This window comes from Scyliorhinus torazame, unplaced genomic scaffold, assembly GCF_047496885.1.
Source record: "Scyliorhinus torazame isolate Kashiwa2021f unplaced genomic scaffold, sScyTor2.1 scaffold_1189, whole genome shotgun sequence".
Classification (NCBI taxonomy): Eukaryota; Metazoa; Chordata; class Chondrichthyes; order Carcharhiniformes; family Scyliorhinidae; genus Scyliorhinus; species Scyliorhinus torazame.
Genome location: NW_027308916.1, coordinates 3,850 through 22,484, shown reverse-complemented (window position 1 = coordinate 22,484; position 18,635 = coordinate 3,850). Strand labels below are relative to the sequence as shown.

The 18,635-nt window shown below is 59.6% G+C and overlaps 1 long non-coding RNA gene across 1 annotated transcript in view; it reads left to right on the top strand.

Annotated features, from left to right (window-relative positions):
- The window catches only part of LOC140407126 (uncharacterized), a 43,455-nt gene extending 32,273 nt beyond the window's left edge, over nucleotides 1-11,182 (top strand). Inside the window, exons 2-3 of the long non-coding RNA XR_011939469.1 lie at nucleotides 10,698-10,759; nucleotides 11,131-11,182. This is a non-coding gene — a long non-coding RNA (uncharacterized lncRNA). The remainder of the gene's footprint in view (nucleotides 1-10,697; nucleotides 10,760-11,130) is intronic.
- Nucleotides 11,183-18,635: the final 7,453 nt, after the last annotated feature.

Here is an 18,635-nt window from a genome sequence, read left to right as displayed (position 1 = left end):
TCTCTCCCCGTCCCACTCACCGTCCCACTCCCCGTCTCTCTCCCCGTCCCACTCCCCGTCCCACTCCCCGTCTCTCTCCCCCGCCTCTCCCCTTTCTCTCCCCCGTCTCTCTCCCCGTCTCTCTCCCCGTCCCACTCCCCGTCTCTCTCCCCGTCTCCCTCCCCGTCTCGCTCTCCCTCTCTCTCTCCCCGCCTCTCTCCCCGCCTCTCTCCCCGTCTCTCTCCCCGTCTCCCTCCCCGTCTCCCTCCCCGTCTCCCTCCCCGTCTCCCTCCCCGTCTCCCTCCCCGTCTCCCTCCCCGTCTCTCTCCCCGTCTCCCTCCCCGTCTCCCTCCCCGTCTCCCTCCCCGTCTCCCTCCCCGTCTCCCTCCCCGTCTCCCTCCCCGTCTCGCTCTCCGTCTCTCTCCCCGCCTCTCTCCCCGTCTCTCTCCCCGCCTCTCTCCCCGTCTCCCTCCCCGTCTCTCTCCACGTCCCACTTCCCGTCTCTCTCCCCGTCCCACTCCCCGTCTCACCCTCCCCGTCTCTCTCCCCGTCTCCCTCCCCGTCTCCCTCCCCGTCTCCCTCCCCATCTCCCTCCCCGTCTCTCTCCCCGTCTCTATCCCCGTCTCCCTCCCCGTCTCTCTCCCCGTCTCTCTGCCTGTCTCTCTGCCCGTCTCTCTCCCCGTCTCCCTCCCCGTCTCCCTCCCCGTCTCCCTCCCCGTCTCTCTCCCCGTCTCCCTCCCCGTCTCTCTCCCCGTCCCACTCCCCGTCTCACCCTCCCCGTCTCTCTCCCCGTCTCCCTCCCCGTCTCCCTCCCCGTCTCCCTCCCCGTCTCCCTCCCCATCTCCCTCCCCGTCTCTCTCCCCGTCTCTCTCCCCGTCTCCCTCCCCGTCTCCCTCCCCGTCTCCCTCCCCGTCTCCCTCCCCGTCTCCCTCCCCATCTCCCTCCCCGTCTCTCTCCCCGTCTCTCTCCCCGTCTCCCTCCCCGTCTCTCTCCCCGTCTCCCTCCCCGTCTCCCTCCCCGTCTCCCTCCCCGTCTCTCTCCCCGTCTCCCTCCCCGTCTCCCTCCCCGTCTCCCTCCCCGTCTCTCTCCCCGTCTCTCTCCACGTCTCTCTCCCCGTCTCTCTCCCCGTCTCTCTCCCCGTCTCTCTCCCCGTCCCACTTCCCGTCTCACCCTCCCCGTCTCTCTCCCCGTCTCACTCCCCGTCTCTCTCCCCGTCTCTCTCCCCGTCTCCCTCCCCGTCTCCCTCCCCGTCTCTCTCCCAGTCTCTCTGCCTGTCTCTCTGCCCGTCTCTCTCCCCGTCTCCCTCCCCGTCTCCCTCCCCGTCTCCCTCCCCGTCTCCCTCCCCATCTCTCTCCCCGCCTCTCTCCCCGTCTCTCTCCCCGTCTCTCTCCCCGTCCCACTTCCCGTCTCTCTCCCCGTCCCACTCCCCGTCTCACCCTCCCCGTCTCTCTCCCCGTCTCCCTCCCCGTCTCCCTCCCCGTCTCCCTCCCCGTCTCCCTCCCCATCTCCCTCCCCGTCTCTCTCCCCGTCTCTCTCCCCGTCTCCCTCCCCGTCTCCCTCCCCGTCTCTCTCCCAGTCTCTCTGCCTGTCTCTCTGCCCGTCTCTCTCCCCGTCTCCCTCCCCGTCTCCCTCCCCGTCTCCCTCCCCGTCTCTCTCCCCGTCTCTCTCCCCGTCTCTCTCCCCGTCTCCCTCCCCGTCTCTCTCCCCGTCTCTCTCCCCGTCTCTCTCCCCGTCTCTCTCCCCGTCTCTTTCCCCGTCTCTCTCCCCGTCTCTCTCCCCGTCTCCCTCCCCGTCTCTCTCCCCGTCTCTCTCCACGTCTCTCTCCCCGTCTCTCTCCCCGTCTCTCTCCCCGTCTCTCTCCCCGTCTCTCTCCCAGTCTCTCTCCCAGTCTCTCTCCCCGTCTCTCTCTCCCCATCTCCCTCTCCGTCTCCCTCTCCGTCTCCCTCTCCATCTCCCTCTCCGTCTCCCTCCCCGTCTCTCTCCCCGTCTCTCTCCCCGTCTCTCTCCCCGTCCCACTCACCGTCCCACTCCCCGTCTCTCTCCCCGTCCCACTCCCCGTCCCACTCCCCGTCTCTCTCCCCCGCCTCTCCCCTTTCTCTCCCCCGTCTCTCTCCCCGTCTCTCTCCCCGTCCCACTCCCCGTCTCTCTCCCCGTCTCCCTCCCCGTCTCGCTCTCCCTCTCTCCCCGCCTCTCTCCCCGCCTCTCTCCCCGTCTCTCTCCCCGTCTCCCTCCCCGTCTCCCTCCCCGTCTCCCTCCCCGTCTCCCTCCCCGTCTCCCTCCCCGTCTCCCTCCCCGTCTCCCTCCCCGTCTCCCTCCCCGTCTCGCTCTCCGTCTCTCTCCCCGCCTCTCTCCCCGTCTCTCTCCCCGTCTCTCTCCCCGCCTCTCTCCCCGTCTCCCTCCCCGTCTCTCTCCCCGTCCCACTTCCCGTCTCTCTCCCCGTCCCACTCCCCGTCTCACCCTCCCCGTCTCTCTCCCCGTCTCCCTCCCCGTCTCCCTCCCCGTCTCCCTCCCCGTCTCCCTCCCCGTCTCCCTCCCCATCTCCCTCCCCGTCTCTCTCCCCGTCTCTCTCCCCGTCTCCCTCCCCGTCTCCCTCCCCGTCTCTCTCCCAGTCTCTCTGCCTGTCTCTCTGCCCGTCTCTCTCCCCGTCTCCCTCCCCGTCTCCCTCCCCGTCTCCCTCCCCGTCTCTCTCCCCGTCTCCCTCCCCGTCTCTCTCCCTGTCTCCCTCCCCGTCTCCCTCTCCGTCTCTCTCCCCGTCTCCCTCCCCGTCTCTCTCCCCGTCTCTCTCCACGTCTCTCTCCCCGTCTCTCTCCCCGTCCCACTTCCCGTCTCACCCTCCCCGTCTCTCTCCCCGTCTCCCTCCCCGTCTCCCTCCCCGTCTCCCTCCCCATCTCCCTCCCCGTCTCTCTCCCCGTCTCTCTCCCCGTCTCCCTCCCCGTCTCCCTCCCCGTCTCTCTCCCAGTCTCTCTGCCTGTCTCTCTGCCCGTCTCTCTCCCCGTCTCCCTCCACGTCTCCCTCCCCGTCTCCCTCCCCGTCTCCCTCCCCGTCTCTTTACCCGTCTCTCTCCCCGTCTCTCGCCCCGTCTCCCTTCCCGTCTCTCTCCCCGTCTCTCTCCACGTCTCTCTCCCCGTCTCTCTCCCCGCCTCTCTCCCCGTCTCTCTCTCTGTCTCTCTCCCCGTCTCCCTCGCCGTCTCCCTCCCCGTCCCCCTCCCTGTCTCCCTCCCCGTCTCCCTCCCCGTCTCTCTCCCCGTCTCCCTCCCCGTCTCCCTCCCCATCTCCCTCCCCGTCCCTCTCCCCGTCTCCCTCCCCGTCTCCCTCCCCGTCTCCCTCCCCGTCCCCCTCCCTGTCTCCCTCCCCGTCTCCCTCCCCGTCTCTCTCCCCGTCTCCCTCCCCATCCCACTCCCCGTCTCCCTCCCCGTCTCTCTCCCCGTCTCTCTCCCCGTCTCTCTTCCCGTCTCTCTCCCCATCTCTCTCCCCGTCTCTCTCCCCGTCTCTCTCCCCGTCTCTCTCCCCGTCCGTCTCTCTCCCCGTCCGTCTCTCTCCCCGTCTCTCTCCCCGTCTCTCTCCCCGTCTCTCTCCCCGTCCGTCTCTCTCCCCGTCCGTCTCTCTCCCCGTCTCTCTCCCCGTCTCTCTCCCCGTCCGTCTCTCTCCCCGTCTCCCACCCCGTCCCCCTCCCCGTCTCCCTCCCCGTCTCCCTCCCCGTCTCTCTCCCCGTCGCTCTCCCCGTCTCTCTCCCCGTCACTCTCCCCGTCTCTCTCCCTGTCTCTCTCCCCGTCTCTCTCCCCGTCTCTCTCCCCGTCTCTCTCCCCGTCTCCCTCCCCGTCTCCCTCCCCGTCTCTCTCCCCGTCTCTCTCCCCGTCTCCCTCCCCGTCTCTCTCCCCGTCTCTCTCCCCGTCTCTCTGCCCGCCTCTCTCCCCGTCTCTCTGCCCGCCTCTCTCCCCGTCTCTCTCCCCGTCTCTCTCCCCGTCTCTCTCCCGGTCTCTCTCCCCGTCTCTCTCCCCGTCTCCCTCCCCGTCTCCCTCCCCGTCTCTCTCCCCGTCTATCTCCCCGTCTGTGTCCCCGTCTCTCTCCTCGTCTGTGTCCCCGTCTGTCTCCCCGTCTGTGTCCCCGTCTGTCTCCCCGTCTCTCTCCCCGTCTCTCTCCCCGTCTCTCTCCCCGTCTCTCTCCCCGTCTCTCTCCCCGTCCGTCTCTCTCCCCGTCTCCCACCCCGTCCCCCTCCCCGTCTCCCTCCCCGTCTCCCTCCCCGTCTCTCTCCCCGTCTCTCTCCCCGTCTCTCTCCCCGTCACTCTCCCCGTCTCTCTCCCTGTCTCTCTCCCCGTCTCTCTCCCCGTCTCTCTCCCCGTCTCTCTCCCCGTCTCTCTCCCCGTCTCTCTGCCCGCCTCTCTCCCCGTCTCTCTGCCCGCCTCTCTCCCCGTCTCTCTCCCCGTCTCTCTCCCCGTCTCTCTCCCCGTCTCTCTCCCCGTCTCTCTCCCCATCTGTGTCCCCGTCTCTCTCCCCGTCTCTCTCCCCCTCTCTCTCCCCGTCTCCCTCTTCATCTCCCTCACCGTCTCCCTCTCCGTCTCTCTCCCCGTCTGTGTCCCCGTCTCTCTCCCCGTCTCTCTCCCCCTCTCTCTCCCCGTCTCTCTCCCCGTCTCTCTCCCCGTCTCCCTCTCCGTCTCCCTCTCCGTCTCCCTCCCCGTCTCCCTCCCCGTCTCTCTCCCCGTCTCTCTCCCCGTCTCTCTCCCCGTCTCCCTCCCCGTCTCCCTCCCCGTCTCCCTCCCCGTCTCTCTCCCCGCCTCTCTCCCCGTCTCTCTCCCCGTCTCTCTCCCCGTCTGTGTCCCCGTCTCTCTCCCCGTCTCTCTCCCCGTCTCTCTCCCCGTCTCTCACCCCGTCTCCCTCTCCGCCTCCCTCTCCGTCTCCCTCCCCGTCTCCCTCCCCGTCACTCTCCCCATCTGTGTCCCCGTCTCTCTCCTCGTCTGTGTCCCCGTCTGTCTCCCCGTCTGTGTCCCCGTCTGTATCCCCGTCTCTCTCCCCGTCTCTCTCCCTGTGTCTCTCCCCGTCTCTCTCCCCGTCTCTCTCCCCGTCTCTCTCCCCGCCTCTCTCCCCATCTGTCTCCCCGTCTCTCTCCCCGTCTCTCTCCCCGTCTGTCTCCCCGTCTCTCTCCCCGTCTGTGTCCCCATCTCTCTCCCCGTCTGTCTCCCCGTCTCTCTCCCCGTCTGTGTCCCCGTCTCTCTCCCCGTCTCTCTCCCCCTCTCTCTCCCCGTCTCCCTCTCCGTCTCCCTCCCCGTCTCCCTCCCCGTCTCCCTCCCCGTCTCCCTCCCCGTCTCTCTCCCCGTCTCTCTCTCCGTCTCTCTCTCCGTCTCTCTCCCCGTCTCCCTCCCCGTCTCCCTCCCCATCTCCCTTCCCGTCTCCCTCCCCGTCTCTCTCCCCGCCTCTCTCCCCGTCCCACTCCCCGTCTCTCTCCCCGTCTCTCTCCCCGTCTCTCTCCCCGTCTCCCTCCCCGTCTCTCTCCCCGTCTCTCTCCCCGTCTCTCTCCCCGTCTCCCTCTCCGTCTCCCTCTCCGTCACCCTCCCCGTCTCCCTCCCCGTCTCCCTCCCCGTCACTCTACCCATCTGTGTCCCCGTCTCTCTCCCCGTCTCTCTCCCCGTCTCTCTCCCCGTCTCTCTCCCCGTCTCTCTCCCCGTCTGTCTCCCCGTCTCTCTCCCCGTCTCTCTCCCCGTCTCTCTCCCCGTCTCTCTCCCCGTCTCCCTCCCCGTCTCTCTCCCCGTCTCTCTCCCCGTCTCTCTCCCCGTCTCCCTCCCCGTCTCTCTCCCCGTCTCTCTCCCCGTCTCTTTCCCCGTCTCTCTCCCCGTCTCTCTCCCCGTCTGTCTCCCCGTCTGTGTCCCCGTCTCTCTCCCCGTCTCTCTCCCCATCTCTCTCCCCGTCTCTCTCCCGTCTCTCTCCCCATCTGTCTCCCCGTCTGTGTCCCCGTCTCTCTCCCCGTCTCCCTCCCCCTCTCCCTCCCCGTCTCTCTCACCGTCTCTCTCCCCGTCTCCCTCCCCGTCTCTCTCCCCGTCTCTCTCCCCGTCTCCCTCCCCCTCTCCCTCCCCGTCTCTCTCACCGTCTCTCTCCCCGTCTCCCTCCCCGTCTCTCTCCCCGTCTCTCTCCCCGTCTCTCTCCCCGTCTCTCTCCCCGTCTCCCTCCCCTTCTCTCTCCCCGTCTCTCTCCCCATCTCTCTCCCCGTCTCTCTCCCTGTTCGTCTCTCTCCCCGTCTCCCTCCCCATCTCCCTCCCCGTCTCTCTCCCCCTCTCTCTCCACGTCTCTCTCCCCGTCTCTCTCCCCGTCTCCCTCCCCATCTCTCTCCCCGTCTCTCTCCCCGTCTCTCTCCCCGTCTCTCTCCCGTCTCTCTCCCCGTCTCTCTCCCCGTCTTTCTCCCCGTCTCTCTCCCCGTCTCCCTCCCCGTCTCTCTCCCCGTCTCTCTCCCCGTCTCTCTCCGCGTCTCTCTCCCCGTCTCCCTCCCCGTCTCCCTCCCCGTCTCTCTCCCCGTCTCTCTCCGCGTCTCTCTCCCCGTCTCTTTCCCCGTCTCTCTAACCGTCTCCCTCCCCGTCTCCCTCCCCGTCTCTCTCCCCGTCTCTCTCCGCGTCTCTCTCCCCGTCTCCCTCCCCGTCTCCCTCCCCGTCTCTCTCCCCGTCTCTCTCCGCGTCTCTCTCCCCGTCTCTTTCCCCGTCTCTCTCCCCGTCTCTCTCCCCGTCTCTCTCCCCGTCTCTCTCCCCGTCTCTCTCCCCGTCTCTCTCCCCGTCTCCCTCCCCGTCTCTCTCCCCGTCTCTCTCCCCGTCTCTCTCCCCGTCTCCCTCTCCGTCTCCCTCCCCGTCTCCCTCCCCGTCTCCCTCCCCGTCACTCTCCCCATCTGTGTCCCCGTCTCTCTCCCCGTCTCTCTCCCCGTCTCTCTCCCCGTCTCTCTCCCCGTCTCTCTCCCCGTCTGTCTCCCCGTCTCTCTCCCCGTCTCTCTCCCCGTCTCTCTCCCCGTCTCTCTCCCCGTCTCTCTCCCCATCTGTCTCCCCGTCTGTGTCCCCGTCTCTCTCCCCGTCTCCCTCCCCCTCTCCCTCCCCGTCTCTCTCACCGTCTCTCTCCCCGTCTCCCTCCCCGTCTCTCTCCCCGTCTCTCTCCCCGTCTCCCTCCCCCTCTCCCTCCCCGTCTCTCTCACCGTCTCTCTCCCCGTCTCCCTCCCCGTCTCTCTCCCCGTCTCTCTCACCGTCTCTCTCCCCGTCTCTCTCCCCGTCTCTCTCCCCGTCTCTCTCCCCGTCTCCCTCCCCATCTCTCTCCCCGTCTCTCTCCCCGTCTCTCTCCCCGTCTCTCTCCCCGTCTCTCTCCCCGTCTCTCTCCCCGTCTTTCTCCCCGTCTCTCTCCCCGTCTCCCTCCCCGTCTCTCTCCCCGTCTCTCTCCCCGTCTCTCTCCGCGTCTCTCTCCCCGTCTCCCTCCCCGTCTCCCTCCCCGTCTCTCTCCCCGTCTCTCTCCCCGTCTCTCTCCCCGTCTCCCTCCCCGTCTCTCTCCCCGTCTCTCTCCGCGTCTCTCTCCCCGTCTCTTTCCCCGTCTCTCTAACCGTCTCCCTCCCCGTCTCCCTCCCCGTCTCTCTCCCAGTCTCTCTCCCCGTCTCTCTCCGCGTCTCTCTCCCCGTCTCCCTCCCCGTCTCCCTCCCCGTCTCTCTCCCCGTCTCTCTCCGCGTCTCTCTCCCCGTCTCTTTCCCCGTCTCTCTAACCGTCTCCCTCCCCGTCTCCCTCCCCGTCTCTCTCCCCGTCTCTCTCCGCGTCTCTCTCCCCGTCTCCCTCCCCGTCTCCCTCCCCGTCTCTCTCCCCGTCTCTCTCCGCGTCTCTCTCCCCGTCTCTTTCCCCGTCTCTCTCCCCGTCTCTCTCCCCGTCTCTCTCCCCGTCTCTCTCCCCGTCTCTCTCCCCGTCTCCCTCCCCGTCTCTCTCCCCGTCTCTCTCCCCGTCTCTCTCCCCGTCTCCCTCTCCGTCTCCCTCCCCGTCTCCCTCCCCGTCTCCCTCCCCGTCACTCTCCCCATCTGTGTCCCCGTCTCTCTCCCCGTCTCTCTCCCCGTCTCTCTCCCCGTCTCTCTCCCGGTCTCTCTCCCCGTCTGTCTCCCCGTCTCTCTCCCCGTCTCTCTCCCCGTCTCTCTCCCCGTCTCTCTCCCCGTCTCTCTCCCCATCTGTCTCCCCGTCTGTGTCCCCGTCTCTCTCCCCGTCTCCCTCCCCCTCTCCCTCCCCGTCTCTCTCACCGTCTCTCTCCCCGTCTCCCTCCCCGTCTCTCTCCCCGTCTCTCTCCCCGTCTCCCTCCCCCTCTCCCTCCCCGTCTCTCTCACCGTCTCTCTCCCCGTCTCCCTCCCCGTCTCTCTCCCCGTCTCTCTCACCGTCTCTCTCCCCGTCTCTCTCCCCGTCTCTCTCCCCGTCTCTCTCCCCGTCTCCCTCCCCATCTCTCTCCCCGTCTCTCTCCCCGTCTCTCTCCCCGTCTCTCTCCCCGTCTCTCTCCCCGTCTCTCTCCCCGTCTTTCTCCCCGTCTCTCTCCCCGTCTCCCTCCCCGTCTCTCTCCCCGTCTCTCTCCCCGTCTCTCTCCGCGTCTCTCTCCCCGTCTCCCTCCCCGTCTCCCTCCCCGTCTCTCTCCCCGTCTCTCTCCCCGTCTCTCTCCCCGTCTCCCTCCCCGTCTCTCTCCCCGTCTCTCTCCGCGTCTCTCTCCCCGTCTCTTTCCCCGTCTCTCTAACCGTCTCCCTCCCCGTCTCCCTCCCCGTCTCTCTCCCCGTCTCTCTCCCCGTCTCTCTCCCCGTCTCTCTCCCCGTCTCTCTCCCCGTCTCCCTCCCCGTCTCTCTCCCCGTCTCTCTCCCCGTCTCTCTCCCCGTCTCTCTCCCCGTCTCTCTCCCCGTCTCTCTCCCCGTCTCTCTCCCCGTCTTTCTCCCCGTCTCTCTCCCAGTCTCTCTCCCCGTCTCTCTCCCGGTCTCCCTCCCCGTCTCCCTCTCCGTCTCCCTCCCCGTCTCTCTCCGCGCCTCTCTCCCCGTCTCCCTCCCCGTCTTTCTCCCCGTCTCTCTCCCCGTCTCTCTCCTCGTCTCTCTCCCCGTCTCTCTCCCCGTCTCTCTCCCCGTCTCTCTCCCCGTCTCTCTCCCCGTCTCTCTCCTCATCTCTCTCCCCGTCTCTCTCCCCGTCTCTCTCCCCGTCTCCCTCCCCGTCTCCCTCCCCGTCTCTCTCCCCGTCTCTCTACCCGTCCCACTCCCCGTCTCTCTCCCCGTCTCTTTCCCTGTCCGTCTCTCTCCCCGTCTCCCTCCCCGTCTCCCTCCCCGTCTCTCTCCCCGTCTCCCTCCCCATCTCTCTCCCCGTCTCCCTCCCCGTCTCCCTCCTCGTCTCTCTCCCCGTCCCACTCCTCGTCTCTCTCCCCGTCGCTCTCCCCGTCTCTCTCCCCGTCTCTCTCCCCGTCTCTCTCCCCGTCTCCCTCCCCGTCTCCCTCCCCGTCTCCCTCCCCCTCTCCCTCCCCCTCTCCCTCCCCGTCTCCCTCCCCGTCTCCCTCCCCGTCTCTCTCCCCGTCACCCTCCCCGTCTCTCTCCCCGTCTCTCTGCCCGTCTCTCTCCCCGTCTCTCTCCCCGTCTCCCTCCCCGTCTCTCTCCCCGTCTCTCTCCCCGTCCGTCTCTCCCCCGTCTCTCTCCCCGTCTCTCTCACCGTCTCCCTCCCCGTCTCTCTCCCCGTCTCTCTCCCTGTCTGTGTCCCCATCTCCCTCCCCGTCTCCCTCCCCGTCTCCCTCCCCGTCTCCCTCCCCGTCTCCCTCCCCGTCTCCCTCCCCGTCTCCCTCCCCCTCTCCCTCCCCGTCTCCCTCCCCGTCTCCCTCCCCGTCTCTCTCCCCGTCTGTGTCCCCGTCTCTCTCCCCGTCCGTCTCTCTCCCCGTCTCCCTCCCCGTCCCTCTACCCGTCTCTCTCCCCGTCTCTCTCCCCGTCTCTCTCACGTCCCACTCCCCGTCTCCCTCCCCGTCTCTCTCCCCGTCTCTCTCACTGTCTCTCTCCCCGCACCTCCCCATCTCTCTCCCCGTCTCTCTCCCCGTCTCTCTCCCCGTCTCTCTCCCCGTCTCCCTCCCCGTCTCTCTCCCCGTCTGTGTCCCCGCGCCTCCCCGTCTCTCTCCCCGTCTCTCTCCCCGTCTCTCCCCGTCTCTCTCTCCCTGTCTCTCTCCCCGTCTCTCTCCCCGTCCGTCTCTCTCCCCGTCCGTCTCTCTCCCCGTCCGTCTCCCTCCCCGTCCGTCTCTCTCCCCGTCCGTCTCTCTCCCCGTCTGTCTCTTTCCCCGTCTCTTTCCCCGTCTCTTTCCCCGTCTCTCTCCCCCTGTCTCTCCCCGTCTCTCTCCCCCTCTCTCTCCCCGTCTCTCTGCCCGTCTCTCTCCCCGTCTCTCTCCCTCTCTGCCTCTTTCACTCTCCCTCTCTCACTCTCCCTCTCTCACTCTCCCTCGCTCCCTCTTCCTCTCTCCCTCTCCCTCCCTCTCCCTCCGTCTCCCTCTCTCACTCTCCCTTTCTCCCTCTCCCTCTCCCTCTCTCCCTCACTCTCCCTCTCTCCCTCTCTCAGTCTCTCCCTCTCTCCCTCTCACTCTTTCTCTCTCCCTCTCTCCCTCTCCCTCTCTCCCTCTCACTTTCTCCCTCTTTAACTCTCCCTCTCTCCCTCTCTCCCTCTCTCCCTCTCACTCTCCCTCTCTCCCTCCCTCCCTCTCTGCCTCTCTCTGATAGCGAACATGTTTCTATTTTTCTGCAGCCAATGGTGGCGGAGATTTGGCAAACGCTGTCGGAGACGATGTTCCCCAAGTTCCTCAACAGGTCAGTGGGCAGCCGGGGGGCACGGGACCCCCTCCCCCTCCCCCGCCCACCCCCCCTCCCCCCGTCCATCCCCCTCCCCCGCCCATCCCCCCTCCCCCTCCCCCCGCCCATCCCCCCCTCCCCCACGCCCATCACTCCTCCCCCTCCCCCTCCCCCCCTCCTCCCCCCTCCCTCCCCCCTCCCGCCCGCCCCGACACCCACCTCCCTCCCGCTGCCAATCCCGATTCCCCTGCCCAGCGAAGGCTCTGGTGGGGTGGGGAGTGAGGGGGGGTGGAGGGCAGAGGGGGCAGAGGCGGTCTCGGTCGGACACAGTGGGCACAGTGGGTACAAATCCAATTCAATTAATAATCGCCTTCAATTCTTGTCCACAGTAAACAATTCACAAGGTTTTGTCAGTGGAAAAATGTCCAACTCACCATTCACGTAAGTAACAGACTGAGTGTGAGCGCGGGTGTGAAGGAACACTCCTTTAATAGTGATTTCAGTGTGAGAGAGCCCGGGTGTGAAGGAACACTCCTTTAATAGTGATTTCAGTTTGTGTGTGAGCCCGGGTGTGAAGGAACACTCCTTTAATAGTGATTTCAGTGTGTGTGTGAGCCCGGGTGTGAAGGAACACTCCTTTAATAGTGACTTCAGTGTGTGTGAGAGCCCGGGTGTGAAGGAACACGCCTTTAATAGTGATTTCAGTGTGTGTGAGCCCGGGTGTGAAGGAACACTCCTTTAATAGTGATTTCAGTGTGTGAGAGCCCGGGTGTGAAGGAACACTCCTTTAATAGTGAGTTCAGTGTGTGAGCCCGGGTGTGAAGGAACACTCCTTTAATAGTGATTTCAGTGTGTGTGTGAGCCCGGGTGTGAAGGAACACTCCTTTAATAGTGATTTCATTGTGTGAGAGCCCGGGTGTGAAGGAACACTCCTTTAATATTGATTTCAGTGTGAGAGAGCCCGGGTGTGAAGGAACACTCCTTTAATAGTGATTTCAGTTTGTGTGTGAGCCCGGGTGTGAAGGAACACTCCTTTAATAGTGATTTCAGTGTGTGTGTGAGCCCGGGTGTGAAGGAACACTCCTTTAATAGTGACTTCAGTGTGTGTGAGAGCCCGGGTGTGAAGGAACACGCCTTTAATAGTGATTTCAGTGTGTGTGAGCCCGGGTGTGAAGGAACACTCCTTTAATAGTGATTTCAGTGTGTGAGAGCCCGGGTGTGAAGGAACACTCCTTTAATAGTGAGTTCAGTGTGTGAGCCCGGGTGTGAAGGAACACTCCTTTAATAGTGATTTCAGTGTGTGTGTGAGCCCGGGTGTGAAGGAACACTCCTTTAATAGTGATTTCATTGTGTGAGAGCCCGGGTGTGAAGGAACACTCCTTTAATATTGATTTCAGTGTGAGAGAGCCCGGGTGTGAAGGAACACTCCTTTAATAGTGATTTCAGTGTGTGTGAGCCCGGGTGTGAAGGAACACTCCTTTAATAGTGATTTCAGTGTGTGTGAGAGCCCGGGTGTGAAGGAACGCTCCTTTAATAGTGATTTCAGTGTGAGAGAGCCCGGGTGTGAAGGAACACTCCTTGAATAGTGATTTCAGTGTGTGTGAGCCCGGGTGTGAAGGAACACTCCTTTAATAGTGATTTCAGTGTGTGAGCCCGGGTGTGAAGAAACACTCCTTTAATAGTGATTTCAGTGTGTGAGCCCGGGTGTGACGGAACACTCCTTTAATAGTGATTTCAGTGTGTGAGCCCGGGTGTGACGGAACACTCCTTTAATAGTGATTTCAGTGTGTGAGCCCGGGTGTGAAGGAACACTCCTTTAATAGTCATTTCAGTGTCTGTGTGAGAGCCCGGGTGTGAAGGAACACTCCTTTAATAGTGATTTCAGTGTGTGAGCCCGGGTGTGAAGGAACACTCCTTTAATAGTGATTTCAGTGTGTGTGTGAGCCCGGGTGTGAAGGAACACTCCTTTAATAGTGATTTCAGTGTGTGAGAGCCCGGGTGTGAAGGAACACTCCTTTAATAGTGATTTCAGTGTGTGAGAGCCCGGGTATGAAGGAACACTCCTTTAATAGTGATTTCAGTGTGAGAGAGCCCGGGTGTGAAGGAACACTCCTTTAATAGTGATTTCAGTGTGTGAGAGCCCGGGAGTGAAGGAACACTCCTTTAATAGTGATTTCAGTGTGTGAGCCCGGGTGTGAAGGAACACTCCTTTAATAGTGATTTCAGTGTGTGAGCCCGGGTGTGAAGGAACACTCCTTTAATAGTGATTTCAGTGTGTGAGAGCCCGGGTGTGAAGGAACACTCCTTTAATAGTGATTTCAGTGTGTGAGAGACCGGGTGTGAAGGAACACTCCTTTAATAGTGGTTTCAGTGTGTGAGAGCCCGGGAGTGAAGGAACACTCCTTTAATAGTGATTTCAGTGTGTGAGCCCGGGTGTGAAGGAACACTCCTTTAATAGTGATTTCAGTGTGTGAGCCCGGGTGTGAAGGAACACTCCTTTAATAGTGATTTCAGTGTGAGAGCCCGGGTGTGAAGGAACACTCCTTTAATAGTGATTTCAGTGTGTGAGCCCGGGTGTGAAGGAACACTCCTTTAATAGTGATTTCAGTGTGTGAGCCCGGGTGTGAAGGAACACTCCTTTAATAGTGATTTCAGTGTGTGAGCCCGGGTGTGAAGGAACACTCCTTTAATAGTAATTTCAGTGTGTGTGTGAGCCCGGGTGTGAAGGAATGCTCCTGTAATAGTGATTTCAGTGTGTGTGTGAGCCCGGGTGCGAAGGAACACTCCTTTAATAGTGATTTCAGTGTGTGTGTGAGCCGGGTGTGAAGGAACACTCCTTTAATAGTGATTTCAGTGTGAGAGAGCCCGGGTGTGAAGGAACACTCCTTTAATGGTGATTTCAGTGTGTGAGAGTCCGGGTGTGAAGGAACACTCCTTTAATAGTGATTTCAGTGTGTGTGAGCCCGGGTGTGAAGGAACACTCCTTTAATAGTGATTTCAGTGTGTGTGAGAGCCCGGGTGTGAAGGAACACTCCTTTAATAGTGATGTCAGTGTGAGTGAGCCCGGGTGTGAAGGAACACTCCTTTAATAGTGATTTCAGTGTGTGTGAGCCCGGGTGTGAAGGAACACTCCTTGAATAGTGATTTCAGTGTGTGTGAGAGCCCGGGTGTGAAGGAACGCTCCTTTAATAGTGATTTCAGTGTGTGTGAGCCCGGGTGTGAAGGAACACTCCTTGAATAGTGATTTCAGTGTGTGTGAGCCCGGGTGTGAAGGAACACTCCTTTAATAGTGATTTCAGTGTGTGTGAGCCCGGGTGTGAAGGAACACTCCTTTAATAGTGATTTCAGTGTTTGAGAGCCCGGGTGTGAAGGAACACTCCTTTAATAGTGATATCAGTGTGTGAGAGTCCGGGTGTGAAGGAACACTCCTTTAATTGTGATTTCAGTGTGTGTGTGAGCCCGGGTGTGAAGGAACACACCTTTAATAGTGATTTCAGTGTGTGAGAGCCCGGGTGTGAAGGAACACTCCTTTAATAGTGATTTCAGTGTGTGAGAGCCCGGGTGTGAAGGAACACTCCTTTAATAGTGATTTCAGTGTGTGTGAGCCCGGGTGTGAAGGAACACTCCTTTAATAGTGACTTCAGTGTGTGAGAGCCCGGGTGTGAAGGAACACTCCTTTAATAGTGATATCAGTGTGTGAGAGTCCGGGTGTGAAGGAACACTCCTTTAATTGTGATTTCAGTGTGTGTGAGCCCGGATGTGAAGGAACACTCCTTTAATAGTGATTTCAGTGTGTGTGAGCCCGGGTGTGAAGGAACACTCCTTTAATAGTGATTTCAGTGTGTGAGCCCGGGTGTGACGGAACACTCCTTTAATAGTGATTTCAGTGTGTGAGCCCGGGTGTGACGGAACACTCCTTTAATAGTGATTTCAGTGTGTGAGCCCGGGTGTGAAGGAACACTCCTTTAATAGTCATTTCAGTGTCTGTGTGAGAGCCCGGGTGTGAAGGAACACTCCTTTAATAGTGATTTCAGTGTGTGAGCCCGGGTGTGAAGGAACACTCCTTTAATAGTGATTTCAGTGTGTGTGTGAGCCCGGGTGTGAAGGAACACTCCTTTAATAGTGATTTCAGTGTGTGAGAGCCCGGGTGTGAAGGAACACTCCTTTAATAGTGATTTCAGTGTGTGAGAGCCCGGGTATGAAGGAACACTCCTTTAATAGTGATTTCAGTGTGAGAGAGCCCGGGTGTGAAGGAACACTCCTTTAATAGTGATTTCAGTGTGTGAGAGCCCGGGAGTGAAGGAACACTCCTTTAATAGTGATTTCAGTGTGTGAGCCCGGGTGTGAAGGAACACTCCTTTAATAGTGATTTCAGTGTGTGAGCCCGGGTGTGAAGGAACACTCCTTTAATAGTGATTTCAGTGTGTGAGAGCCCGGGTGTGAAGGAACACTCCTTTAATAGTGATTTCAGTGTGTGAGAGACCGGGTGTGAAGGAACACTCCTTTAATAGTGGTTTCAGTGTGTGAGAGCCCGGGAGTGAAGGAACACTCCTTTAATAGTGATTTCAGTGTGTGAGCCCGGGTGTGAAGGAACACTCCTTTAATAGTGATTTCAGTGTGTGAGCCCGGGTGTGAAGGAACACTCCTTTAATAGTGATTTCAGTGTGAGAGCCCGGGTGTGAAGGAACACTCCTTTAATAGTGATTTCAGTGTGTGAGCCCGGGTGTGAAGGAACACTCCTTTAATAGTGATTTCAGTGTGTGAGCCCGGGTGTGAAGGAACACTCCTTTAATAGTGATTTCAGTGTGTGAGCCCGGGTGTGAAGGAACACTCCTTTAATAGTAATTTCAGTGTGTGTGTGAGCCCGGGTGTGAAGGAATGCTCCTGTAATAGTGATTTCAGTGTGTGTGTGAGCCCGGGTGCGAAGGAACACTCCTTTAATAGTGATTTCAGTGTGTGTGTGAGCCGGGTGTGAAGGAACACTCCTTTAATAGTGATTTCAGTGTGAGAGAGCCCGGGTGTGAAGGAACACTCCTTTAATGGTGATTTCAGTGTGTGAGAGTCCGGGTGTGAAGGAACACTCCTTTAATAGTGATTTCAGTGTGTGTGAGCCCGGGTGTGAAGGAACACTCCTTTAATAGTGATTTCAGTGTGTGTGAGAGCCCGGGTGTGAAGGAACACTCCTTTAATAGTGATGTCAGTGTGAGTGAGCCCGGGTGTGAAGGAACACTCCTTTAATAGTGATTTCAGTGTGTGTGAGCCCGGGTGTGAAGGAACACTCCTTGAATAGTGATTTCAGTGTGTGTGAGAGCCCGGGTGTGAAGGAACGCTCCTTTAATAGTGATTTCAGTGTGTGTGAGCCCGGGTGTGAAGGAACACTCCTTGAATAGTGATTTCAGTGTGTGTGAGCCCGGGTGTGAAGGAACACTCCTTTAATAGTGATTTCAGTGTGTGTGAGCCCGGGTGTGAAGGAACACTCCTTTAATAGTGATTTCAGTGTTTGAGAGCCCGGGTGTGAAGGAACACTCCTTTAATAGTGATATCAGTGTGTGAGAGTCCGGGTGTGAAGGAACACTCCTTTAATTGTGATTTCAGTGTGTGTGTGAGCCCGGGTGTGAAGGAACACACCTTTAATAGTGATTTCAGTGTGTGAGAGCCCGGGTGTGAAGGAACACTCCTTTAATAGTGATTTCAGTGTGTGAGAGCCCGGGTGTGAAGGAACACTCCTTTAATAGTGATTTCAGTGTGTGTGAGCCCGGGTGTGAAGGAACACTCCTTTAATAGTGACTTCAGTGTGTGAGAGCCCGGGTGTGAAGGAACACTCCTTTAATAGTGATATCAGTGTGTGTGTGCCCGGGTGTGAAGGAACACTCCTTTAATAGTGATTTCAGTGTGTGAGAGCCCGGGTGTGAAGGAACACTCCTTTAATAGTGATTTCAGTGTGTGTGAGCCCGGGTGTGAAGGAGCACTCCTTTAATAGTGATTTAAGTGTGTGAGCCCGGGTGTGAAGGAACACTCCTTTAATAGTGATTTCAGTGTGTGTGTGAGCCCGGGTGTGAAGGAACACTCCTTTAATAGTGATTTCAGTGTGTGTGAGCCCGGGCGTGAAGGAACACTCCTTTAATAGTGATATCAGTGTGTGAGAGTCCGGGTGTGAAGGAACACTCCTTTAATAGTGATTTCAGTGTGTGTGAGCCCGGGTGTGAAGGAACACTCCTTTAATTGTGATTTCAGTGTGTGTGAGCCCGGGTGTGAAGGAACACTCCTTTAATAGTGATTTCAGTGTGTGTGTGAGCCCGGGTGTGAAGGAACACTCCTTTAATAGTGATTTCAGTGTGTGAGAGTCCGGGTGTGAAGGAACACTCCTTTAATAGTGATATCAGTGTGTGAGAGTCCGGGTGTGAAGGAACACTCCTTTAATTGTGATTTCAGTGTGTGTGAGCCCGAGTGTGAAGGAACACTCCTTTAATGGTGATTTCAGTGTGTGTGAGCCCGAGTGTGAAGGAACACTCCTTTAATAGTGATTTCAGTGTGTGTGAGCCCGGGTGTGAAGGAACACTCCTTTAATAGTGATTTCAGTGTGTGTGAGCCTGGGTGTGAAGGAACACTCCTTTAATAGTGATTTCAGTGTGTGTGTGAGCCCGGGTGTGAAGGAACACTCCTTTAATAGTGATTTCAGTGTGTGTGAGCGCGGGTGTGAAGGAACACTCCTTTAATTGTGATTTCAGTGTGTGAGCCCGGGTGTGAAGGAACACTCCTGTAATAGTGATTTCAGTCTGTGAGAGCCCGGGTGTGAAGGAACACTCCTTTAATAGTGATTTCAGTGTGTGTGAGCCCGGGTGTGAAGGAACACTCCTTTAATAGTGATTTCAGTGTGTGTGTGAGCCCGGGTGTGAAGGAACACTCCTTTAATAGTGATTTCAGTGTGTGAGAGCCCGGGTGTGAAGGAACACTCCTTTAATAGTGATTTCAGTGTGAGAGAGCCCGGGTGTGAAGGAACACGCCTTTAATAGTGATTTCAGTTTGATAGCCCGGTTGTGAAGGAACACTCCTTTAATAGTGATTTCAGTGTGTGTGAGCCCGGGTGTGAAGGAACACTCCTTTAATAGTGATTTCAGTGTGTGTGAGCCCGGGTGTGAAGGAACACTCCTTGAATAGTGATTTCAGTGTGTGTGAGCCCGGGTGTGAAGGAACACTCCTTTAATAGTGATTTCAGTGTGTGTGAGAGCCCGGGTGTGAAGGAACGCTCCTTTAATAGTGATTTCAGTGTGTGTGAGCCCGGGTGTGAAGGAACACTCCTTGAATAGTGATTTCAGTGTGTGTGAGCCCGGGTGTGAAGGAACACTCCTTTAATAGTGATTTCAGTGTGTGTGAGCCCGGGTGTGAAGGAACACTCCTTTAATAGTGATATCAGTGTGTGAGAGTCCGGGTGTGAAGGAACACTCCTTTAATTGTGATTTCAGTGTGTGTGAGCCCGGGTGTGAAGGAACACTCCTTTAATAGTGATTTCAGTGTGTGAGAGCCCGGGTGTGAAGGAACACTCCTTTAATAGTGATTTCAGTGTGTGTGAGAGCCCGGGTGTGAAGGAACACTCCTTTAATAGTGATTTCAGTGTGTGTGAGCCCGGGTGTGAAGGAACACTCCTTTAATAGTGATTTCAGTGTGTGTGAGCCCGGGTGTGAAGGAACACTCCTTTAATAGTGATTTCAGTGTGTGTGAGCCCGGGTGTGAAGGAACACTCCTTTAATAGTGATTCCAGTGTGTGAGCTGTAGAGGGTGCCATCTCCGCTACTCCACTACTGGGCCGATATCTGGGGTTTGAATATCTGTGTGTGTCTCTCTCCAGCTGGCACTGAAACTTCAGGGGCCAGGGGATGTCGCACTGGGACACTTC